The following is an 11,158-nucleotide window of genomic DNA, read 5'->3' as shown; positions in this document are numbered from 1 at the left end:
ATTTAAACTGGTGAAGTGATTTTTAACAACACAACATCAAGAGCAACGACCGCTCAAAAGCTTAAAAATCAGTCAGACTGTTAAATTTTTCCACACAAAAACATGGTCTGATTTTTGTGATTTAAACAAAAAAAGAGAGCAAACTGTAAAATTGTGGTCTATTTTTTGTATTCTATTTGCATCAAAACTGTGAAATCCTGCCCACCTTCCTGCTAAAATGAAAGYGTAAACAGATAAAAGCTGTGAGCGAGATCTGCTGTCTGCACTTTCTTTTCACCAGATGGAGACGACAAGGTTCTGCCTCTGCAGCCATGGTTTGGATGAAGAAGGAGCCTGGCAGCTCCCAAAACAGCCACTCAAACAGAGAGTGATGAAACGCTGTCATTTTCACTGCTCTCCTTAGAGAGGAGGAGGAGGAGGAGGAGGAGGAGGAGGAGGAGGAGGAGGGGAAAAGAAATCCAAACTAGTGAACAGCCAAGAACTGAAAAGTTATATTTTGCATGTGGGACATTTGTTTACAAGTGAATTACAGTTTTATAGGTATCATGGTGGTATGAGGTTGGACCCAGGACACGAGGAGCATAAATATAAACAAACTAAACTTTATTTTGTTGAGGCAGCAAAAATTTAAAAATGAGAAGATCAGATGCGAGAAGGCATGAGGAGATACAAGGAAGTAGGGAGAACCAGAAGCGGTAAAAAACAAACAAAAAAATGCTCCACTGAAGCTAAAAGCTTRCAAGGACTGGGGYTGATGGGAGAAGTGTCTGCAGCTGTGACACATGAAACAGGGAGCAGRYGTAGATGCAGGCTGACTGAGGAGCAGAGRCTAACTGTGGAAATTTATTGAAAATGGCAGAAACACAGGTGATCAAGGAACAAACTGAACACAATAAAATACAAAAAATAAAGAAATAAAGGTGAAAATAAACCTTAAAGGGAAAAAATAWAACTGAAAATCACAGAATATAACAGGCACCTGTAGTTTAGATTCTTTTGATTTTAACAATTACTGTCATTAACTCAATCAAGCCTCAGGTTATAAAGCATTAAATATATTGTCACATGTCCATTCTTATCTTATGTGCCTCAAAGTCGACAACAGAAGTAGTGAGAACCAAACTGGCATTTGGCTGTTGTTGTGGGAGACAGTGTGTGCAGAACACCACCTTATCGCTCAGCTGATCCTGTTAACTTGGTGTGTGTGTGTGTGTGTGTGTGTGTGTGTGTGTGTGTGTGTGTGTGAGTGTGTGCGCACACGCAGGAATGGTCTTTGTGTATCAGCAGCTACAGACCTTTACAATTGGTATCAACAGCTGCAGTGAGTTTAAGTCTTAAAGCTCTGTTCTTGTTATTTCCCACCATCTCTGGGTAATCRAGGAGTACCTCAAGGCTCCGTTCTTGGACCTCTCCTCATTATCATTTATATTTTCCATTTTGATGATATCACCCCTTATGATCTTGAATTCCATTCATCTAAATCCCTCCCCCTCTCACCCTGGTCAGCTGCCTGTGGGATGTTAAAGCATGAATGTCTTCAAATGTACTCAAACTCAATAACACTAAAGTCGAGTTCCTGGACGTTGCTTCAAAGACTGTTCAGAAAGATTGTCTTTATGTAGATGTGTGTTCCAGCTGCCCATCCTCTCAGTGTCCGCTCTCTCTTTTGAATTATGCATCAAAGCTGTYACTCTCTGCCAGGGTTCTCACCTGCACCAAACCCTGATAATGCAYTCATTATGCAAATTCATTACAAAATTCTCCTTGTCACCTACGATCACCCCTTCACCCCATCCCAGAACCTCAGGTCTTCGGAATTGTTTTTTTAAATAATTGGTCCCTGAAATGGCATTTTGTTGTCCTTATTTATTTATTTATTTATTTAGCCCTTTATTGTCTATGGCCTTGTTCTCCAATGTGTTCCTGGGTTCTGTGAAAGGCAGCACAAAATTGTATTTAATATTGTTATAAAAAATCAATGTATTTTTAAATTGTTGTTACTATCATCACAATCCCTCCTTATGACCCACTGTGCACAAAAAATGCTGCATGTAAACAGCAGCGTCGCAGTAGGGGAATAAAATAAATACAAGATTATGTGTCAGGATTAAATCTAGTGTGATAGATATTTCCACTTTGAGATTCGTGATTATGACGGATAATTAATTTTTTAGGTCAATAAACTAAAACCACCTTGGATCATGGCACCAGCTCCACTTTGGAGCTTRAGAACAAAATGAGGACCCCCCAGCTCAGTGCTGTTGACCTCATGAGTGCCTAAAGACAACAACAGACGTCCTGATGGTTCCACATCACATCACAACATCGCAGCTCGGGACTGAAGGGGCGTGGCCTGTGTTCCCATGGCAGCCATGACACAACAGATGGTGAGGTTGCCTGTTTGGACACAACAAGTCAGAGTCAGACGGGTTTCAGTCGCGCTGACCCGCACACAGAAAGGGAGGAAGAAGAGGAGGAGGAGAAGGGCAGCTGTTTGTGTCTGGAAGCTGCGCTCTACTGCTGCCTTTTTTTCCCCCACATTCCCCTCCTCCTTCTGAATCTTTTCCAACACTGAGCGACYGGAGCAGGAGGAACACCAGAGTGTTTTCAACATGTTTGAACAAATCTGATTATTTCCTCTCTAAAACCCAGAGAGTGCATCGGTGAGGCGAGCATCCTTCCTCCCGGAGCTGCGGATGCTGCTGGAGTCAGAAACAGCAGCCTGCAGCATCCCTGCCTTTGATTCAGTGCTTCTATAGGTGAGCCACATCTCTTCCTTTAACGCATGTGTTCAGGTCTTAATGTCTGTTTATAAACATATTAGCTTTGCATTTTCTCACCTAACAAGGAGCTATTTTAGGAAAAGGACTTTAGAGAAAAAAATGATGAAGTCGTTGTTTTTTGTGTTTAAAGTACTGCACTGATCAACAAAGAGAAAACACAAGCTGTGAAGCAGTGGGTTGCAGCCAAGCAGAAGAAATAAATGAAAATGAGACTTGAATTAGACTGAAAACAAAACTTAAAATGTCCAAATGAATCAAYGATTGCCTCAAGTTTATTAGTGTAAAATAATTCAGCTGTAATTTGTAAAACACCGGAGTCGGTCTCTGTTTCCTCACAAAGTCAGATGGTCACATGAGAGAGAGGAAAACAAAGACAATGCAGAGCAAATCGGTGCAAACCTGTCTGAAGTTGCAACATTTTGCCACAAAAAGAGCAAACGTTGGGTGAGAACTGTGTGAATAAATTTGCAGCTCGATTTGGGATTAAATCTTGCCAAAGGTGTTTCACCAGGACGTCAGCAGCTGCTGAAGCAGCGTGAYATTTTACACAAACTGCAGCATCACTCGCAGGTGCTGAGCTCTCCTAGAGAGCAGTGGATCAGGTTTATTTTTTTATTTCTTTGTCTGGCTGAGAGTCTTAAAATCTGTGTATATTATACAAAGAAATTTGCTAAAACTGCTCATTTTCATCTAGAGGTATGCCTTTGTTTTTGTCAGCTGCTGCATTCAAAAGACACCTGTTAGTGAGACCACTAATGCAACACAAAGATCAWTAATATTAATGCACAACTGCAGTTATCAGCTTTTAATTAAGACATGTGACCCTCACGCCCTGTGTGAGTTACACACAYGTTCTGCTTTGCAACCAAAACAACTTTTGTACACAAACTTGAGGCTGATGTTGCTCACTGACCCCGATCTGATAATAGTTCAGGAGGTCAGGGTACTTTGCCTTCCACCCCTCTCCCCAAATCCCAGCCCCCGAGCCCTGGCAGGCCTGGAGCTCAGTGACGTATCTCCTCCATCTGATGAAGAGGAGTGTGAGAAAATTCCGAAACAAAGACACGCCTCGTTGTGTCTGTTTGGATAGGAGCCATTGTGCGCAACATAGGTCCGACTCCGCAACATGCTGGTGTCTGGGTTCCCACAGCAATGAAGGGGGCCGACAGCCTGACCAGCACCCCCACCCCCCACCCCCTTTTCAGGGTATGATCTGAAAGGAAATGTGGAAACATGATGGGGCCCTGAAATCATTTGTCAAGATGTTGTGACAGACCAGGAAGTTGTCTTTGTTTTAACAGATTTAAATTTTCTAAAAAGGTTTTATACACTAAATGCACATTTAGCATATTCAGAAACTGTTATAACTTTTGGTTTTTGTTAACTTTTTTTTTTTTTTTAAATGTATTTTTATTCGGTTTTAACAACAAAATACAAAATGACCAAAGGTATATGAACAAGATGTGAAGACTTTTTTTTCCCNGTTCCGGAAGTGACCCCGGTTTTTGTTAACTTTAATACTTTTTTAAATATTTCACTTTGTTCATGAATTTTCTTAAAGATTTTCAATTGATTAAAAATATTGTACTTTTGAAAATATGCTTCTTTTTTGCTATTTTCAGCTACTGTTCTACAACATTTAGCTTAGCTTCAGCTAGCTTTTTGATACTTTTTAAATTCTAGCAGTCTTTTTGATACTTTTAGCTTTCAGTTCGCATTTTGATAGTTAGTAGTAAGTTTTTAGTTTGCTTTTTGTTWCTTTTAGCCACCATTTTACTACTTCAACATTAAGCTAGATCTCTTTTTTTTGCCACTTTTAGCCTTCAGGTAAATTTTTGCTACTTTAGAGTCTTAGCCAGTGTTCTGATTCAAGCTTTAACAATTAACAGCTTTTTCAGAAAACTACATACTCAAATAACTCAGAACTCARCATTTACACTGYATTTTCTGCAGAAAATGTACAGGTGTTATGAAACTGAAACACMTGTCATTTCAGAGTGGGAGGTTTCATGGCTAAATTGGACCAGCCTGGTGGCCAGTCTTCATTAATTACACATTGCACCAGTAAGAGCAGAGTGTGAAGGTTCAATTAGCAGGGTAAGAGCACAGTTTTGCTCAAACTACTGCRAKGMACACAACATTATGGTTGACWTACCAGAGTTCAAAAGAGGACAAATTGTTGGTGCACGTCTTGCTGGAGCATCTGTGACCAAGACAGCAAGTCTTTGTGATGTATSAAGAGYCAYAGTATCCAGGGTAATGTCAGCATACCACCAAGAAGGACGAACCACATCCAGCAGGATTGACTGTGGACGCAGGAGGAAGCTGTCTGAAAGGGATGTTATGGTCTTAAACCAGGTGTTTTAGTTTCATTGTCTAACCCCTGTAGTTTCTCTAGTTATCATTTAAAACACAATAAAAGGTGAGCAAAAAAACAATTAAATTTTAGGTTAAAATAAAAATATGCTATCACTTTTAATTAGAATGAGATTGTATCATCAATAAGGCCAAAGAAAACAGCACAAGTTCATTTCCTCAGACAGCTGTATCATCTTGAGTACATTTCTTCCTGAGATTTGAGACTTCGTGTGACACTATGATGGATCTATGAACCACTGACAACATATTGACTGTTCGACTGTAAAGGGAGCTGAGCTGCTGGGGAGGGATGTGAGCAAAAAAACAAAAACAAAGAGAAAAACATTGAAGTGAGAGAAGAAAAAACTGTGCCACCATCCATCTCTGTTCCGCGGGGAAATAAAGCTATCATATGGATTTGCAGTAAACAGAAATACAGAGACAATTTGCTGCCCTGCAACTTTTAAACCCTCAGTGGAGTCATGGAAATGTTGTTCGAGTATGCAGTATGATTTGCTTTCTGTCTGTACGATTAAAGCGTTGGATTTTCTGCTGCTTTTGCAGCTGAAGCAGAGCTCTTCATCCTCCCCTCTTTAAGTCTCCTCTCTGACTGAGTGGACGTGCGCCCTTCCCTTCCTCGGCTTTACCTTCGCTATCAGCAGCTGCACCAAAGCCGTCTGTGATGTGAAGTGAGACGCTTGCATACTAATGGAGCAGAAGCAAATGTTTGAGAGGCATGGCAGCAAAGGGAGAACACAGAAACATCAGGCAAGGTGACATTTTTTTGCACCACATTATGGTTCTAAACTGAACTTTTTGAGCACAAATAAGAAATGATTGATAAGAATAGACAGTTCGAGTGGTTTCTGCTCATGTGTGTAGTGTTTTCCAGTGTGCACCATACGCTCTGCTGTGATTCATTTGAATTCTGCTGGAGTCACCTTCTTGCACCAGCAACAGTTTTTTTTTCCATTTACAGACTTTTCTCATCTTCCATCGTTTGGTTACAAACAGAGATGCTGGTGGCATAGCCGTGGCCATGGTGACGGCATGTCTGCGAGCCGGTTGTGCAGCTGCTGATTCAGAAACACTGCTCACGTTTTGTACCTAGAGCGACAGAGATTTCAGAACCAGATAGGTGAGAGCATTTAACCCTTTGGGGGGGGATGCAGTGTGTTAACAAGTGAAATGACCTTTGACACACTTTTGCCACACCTGGCTCACATTTAGGCCCTGCCCACATGGGAAAAGCTTTTTAGGTGCCTGTAAAACAGTATTTTTGAGAGCTGGTTTTGAAAGCGAGAAAATCCTTAAATGTTACCATTTAGAGCAGCCTAAACACAACCTTATTTATAAAAGATAACTTCATAGACCTGCCTCTAACTTCACCCATGATCCAAGAAACCTACAGATTACATGCTTATAGTCAAACAGCAGATGCTAGTTTCTCAACCTAACAGTTCATGTGTGCTGAGAGCCATCGGGTTTACAGTATGTATTAGTCTAGTCAGTCCAAACATTGACTCAACTCCCAGCTGACTGATACGTTCGCAGCCTGTCAGAACCATCGATATGTAACAATCTATGCTCAGGACATTCTTTCCTGTTACACAGATGTTTAGTTGAGAAAACAGAATCTCCCATAGTCCACTCATATGTCTGTTTTGCATTATGCAAATTAATTGCATCTTAAGTATGTAAAATGAAAATGAAGCAAAACAAGACAAAATTACAACAAAACCATGATATGGATTTGGATCTTTTAAAAATATTCCAAAAGTAAGCTTTACTTTCATCCATGTGTGACTTTATAGACGGATTCCTGTAAAGAGAAGTGATTCAGGATCTGACTGCAGATCTCAGCTCCTTTAAAGGGACAATATTATGTGTTTCTCATGCATATATTTAAATTCTATACCATAATAAAAGTAACTATGCCACCTTCAGTTGTTATTAAAATACTGTTTATATCAGGAGTGTCCAAAGTGTGGCCCGGGGGCCATTTGTGGCCCCTGAACTGATTTTGTGTGGCCCCTGAAGAATTGCACTAATTTGTTTACAAATTTGTCCCCCCAGCACAGGTGTAGATGGAGACTTTCTATGTTTAATTAGGGCAAAATGATCACAAAGTAAAATCTTCTTCCAATAAAGAATATTGGTAACAATGCCAATTATTTGTCTATAAATAACCAGGCTCTTAGTTTTTTCCACATCTATCTGACTTCTACTCTAAAGCTGATTTTGCTGCCCTCCAATTTGCTTTTAATTAACTTATTAAATTTGTCTGAATACAGCAAGCATTTTCAAAGAAGGAGTGACCTAAATCCTGATTTTATTGATCAGAATTAACTAAATTGGGTTCTTTATTCCCCAATTAAAACCTAGAAAATTGCAAAAATTCTTTCAATTAAGGAAACATGCAAAACACTTTTAAACATCTGGATCTGGATTAATTTACACATCCATTTCCAGCAATAAATCTGACTAATTTATTTGTTTAATTTAAGTATTCAATGCTTAATTTATTGTTGAGCAGGTAAAGGAAAATATTTTTGGCTCTCAAGTCCTTCTGATTTTATGATTTTGGCCCATGTGATAAAATGTTTGGACACGCCTGGTTTATATGTTTAAACAGAAAACAAACTTGATTTTTCATCATGTCTGTTTCTAAACACCTTGAATTTAGCCTCTGTCTCTTTAAGAACCTCCTTCTGCTTCTGTCCCATCCATTTCAGCACGGGGCTGTGTGGGTGTGTGTGCTCTGAGATGAGGAAGCTCAGCTTGGAGACACAGCCCAGAAGAGCTGATCCCAAAAGGCAGTTCTAGTCTCAACCGGTTGTTTTTGCTCCCCTGCCTGGCTGCCTCAGGACACTACAGGAGTTCTCAAACATGCATGAATGAGTCGAAGCAAGACTCTGGGCATGTTTTTGATGAGAGGATAACATTATAACATAATATAAAACTCAAAAAATTTGATTTCACATGATATAGCCCCTTTAGTGGTTCTGATAATCCCGCTCCATGTATTGTTCAACGGGACCCCTTGTATTGCTTCCATCTGAGAAACACATTTATTAGGATCAAGCTTGAAGCAAACAAACCTGATTACTGTCCCGCAATTAGATTCTGCCGCCTTGTTCTGGGCCTCGGGGTAAGCGATCCTCCGACAGGTTTGTAAGAACTGAGAGCAAATATTAGCTATGTTTAATATAATAGTGGCTGCAGACGGACAGAAGGACAGAGGATGCGATTAAAACCTCACAGGGACTGGGCGAGGAAAGAGAATAACTAAATCCCACTGCTGGAAGCTTCGGCTCACACAGTCAGTTGGATAATACCTCGCTGTTGGAGGATTTTCTTGCCTGTTTCCAGTCGGCTGTGTATGGATTTATGTCAAAATGAGTCAAAGAAGCGTGACGGTGTGGGAACGGGACAGAATCTATCCTTGAGGATCGTCTAGTTTCACACATAAACATGCGTTTGTAGTGTGTGTTCTTCCACAGACAAAAGATTAGCGACGGATTTTTATTTTTCAGGATGCTCGTGATGCTTGACCCTGCTTTGAATCAAGTTTGAGTTGTTTCTGTTATCTCAGTCACCTCCAATGGTTTGAGAGGGGTKTGTTTTTCAGACTGGTTGTGCATGAACAGGTGGGAAGACACTCCTGCTGTTTCAGTGCAGCTGATCTGAGGCCAACAGTAGGTATCTACGGGCCYGAAGGGGGAGCCTGTAAGACAGAATTTGTCCACTGTAGTGATTGTGAAGTAAGTGATCAGCGGAAACTGGCCGTATGTGCCCAGAAAACCTCCCTGCTGCCAATAAGGTCAATCCACACACACGGTGAGGAATTGATGGGAACAGATGCTGACCCCCGCAGCTCTGCCACACTGCCAGAAACCTAGTGCCAGGTGTCTGACTTTTATTGCTTCAGCATGAAAGGAATGATTAATCCACCTGTCTCCTTCGATTTAATATCCAAACAGTGTGACACGTGGAAGAGGAGAGGACAGACACACACATAATACTGAGTAAATCAAAACAAAACCATATTTTTATAGGTGAGTAATTAGAGTAAAATACACATGAAATGAGTCTATGGGGGACTGTATGGGTGCCTAAAAACAGAAGGACAAACTCTGTTCGTTCCCCAATGAAAAATCTATGGAGGGAATCAAGAGAAGGTCCCTGCTGCCACGCTGTACTGGCTTGGAGAGGATCACATCCCTTTGTGTTTGATCTGATCACTGCAGGGTCCAGCTGTCTGAATCCAGGCACCATTCCCATCTCTAACAGCATGAGAGAACTTTAAAGATGTGTCTTTTCATGTGGTGCCTCTCTGCTGATTGGACAAAAACAGCCTCTTTGTGTTTTTGCTTTTCTAAACTCTGTTCCTGTTTTTGATTGTTGAGCTGCATTTCTGTTGTTGTTCATTAAAATGTGTGTGTGAGGAGGGGGTTGGGGGGGACTAACTGTGAGGAGAATAAACACACAGCACGGCATGAACAGACATGAAGAGAGGAAACAATCAGTGTAGAACTTTTCGGTTTTGAAGTGAAACCCTATCTTTCTGTGTTTCACCCACTCAAAACGCAAATACACAAAAGATCCTCTACAACAGTTGAAGGTGGGAACAAAGAAAAAGTATCGGTTATACTGAGAGCTAGAGACCAAGGTTTTCTCGTTGCTGTAAAACCATGCAAAAGTTTCTGCGTCTTTGGTCAAAATCGGTTGTTGTTTACCGTGTTTTAGAGCCCAAACGGATATTTGCACCATGAAATCATTTTAGATTTGTCAATTTGGATGTTTTGTCTCATCTCGCCCTGTAAGGTTTTACTAACTTGTATCTTTGTATTTGTATTGAACAAATGTTCTKCCCCTAACCACATCTGTGCCTTCCATTTTCAACAATTATCCTACTTTATTGCAGTCTGGGGTAAAAACTGGGACGTTCACTCGACCATAAACTCCTATTGATCGATGAATGAAGCTGTGTAAGATGTTACCGGTGTCTTGCAGAGCTACAAGAGAGGTTCTGCCACTTGGAAAAAGAACAAATGTTAATCTTCTTGTAGAATTGCTTAGCTGTTTTGAGTTGCATCATGTAAACCTGTACAAATCACAGATCTTTACTCTACTACACTAGTGGATTTTGGCAAAACCTCAGTGTCTACTTTAGACTGGGGGTGTACAGTAAATCAACAGCTTTATTACACAATGTATCCATTTGTTTGGATGACGATAAGACGTTTCTCGAAATTAAAGTCAATTCTGTGATCTACTATGTACAGCATATCATATGCCTRTCKAAAACAATATCATATGCCTATCTAAAACAATGTGTTAGATGGACATACCATATATAGCTTCATCTAACACAATTCATTCAACACATCCATTGGATTGTGTTAGATGGGCATACAATAAAAATGTCTTACATTTTTTCTTGATGCAACTGAACCATTAATCATTTAATTGATATATCGATGTGGATTGATGTATTGTTACACCCCTACTTTAGACTGGAGCTGAAAAGCTTAACTAAACCTTTAACAGATTTCTATGTTGAAGTAATTGAGTCATCCCTTACAAGTCTACATTCGGATTTTGAACTTTARATGAAGAAGGCCCACATTTTTTACTACTATAAAAATCGAATTTATACCAAATAGACAAACAAAATTGTGAAATAATACAAGTTCAAGCTCTCACATTGTTTTAGAGCTGTTGCTGGTCTTATAGTTTAGAACACAAACTCACAGAACAGCTACATCCTCGGTTTTTTAAAGAAAAAAAATCACTTCACATATCTGTGTATTCTGAACTTGTACCATGAACACAGCGAGCGATTAGTCCTCACACTGCTTGCATATTAAGCCGGTTGTGTAATGGACTCACAGCCAGAGCTGCAGGCTGTAGCCGCCCACCACACGCTCTTTAAGCAGATAACTGATACTAAGCTGGTGTACAAATAACAGTGTTTCCCCTAGGAAACTGGTCTTTGGGGTGGAGGGGGGGGG

At 40.4% G+C, this 11,158-nt stretch overlaps 1 protein-coding gene across 1 annotated transcript in view; it reads left to right on the top strand.

The window, feature by feature from the left end:
- The first annotated feature begins 2,437 nt into the window (after positions 1-2,437).
- Positions 2,438-11,158, top strand: part of LOC106518059 (leucine-rich repeat neuronal protein 1) — a 13,437-nt gene continuing 4,716 nt past the window's right edge. Inside the window, exon 1 of the mRNA XM_014009153.1 lies at positions 2,438-2,759. The gene's annotated coding sequence lies outside the window, so the exon portion shown is untranslated. The remainder of the gene's footprint in view (positions 2,760-11,158) is intronic.

The sequence above is a fragment of the Austrofundulus limnaeus genome, unplaced genomic scaffold (genome assembly GCF_001266775.1).
Source record: "Austrofundulus limnaeus strain Quisiro unplaced genomic scaffold, Austrofundulus_limnaeus-1.0 Scaffold55, whole genome shotgun sequence".
Taxonomy (NCBI): domain Eukaryota; kingdom Metazoa; phylum Chordata; class Actinopteri; order Cyprinodontiformes; family Rivulidae; genus Austrofundulus; species Austrofundulus limnaeus.
The sequence above is the reverse complement of the archived record's forward strand: the minus strand, read 5'-3'. Positions and strand labels throughout refer to the sequence as shown.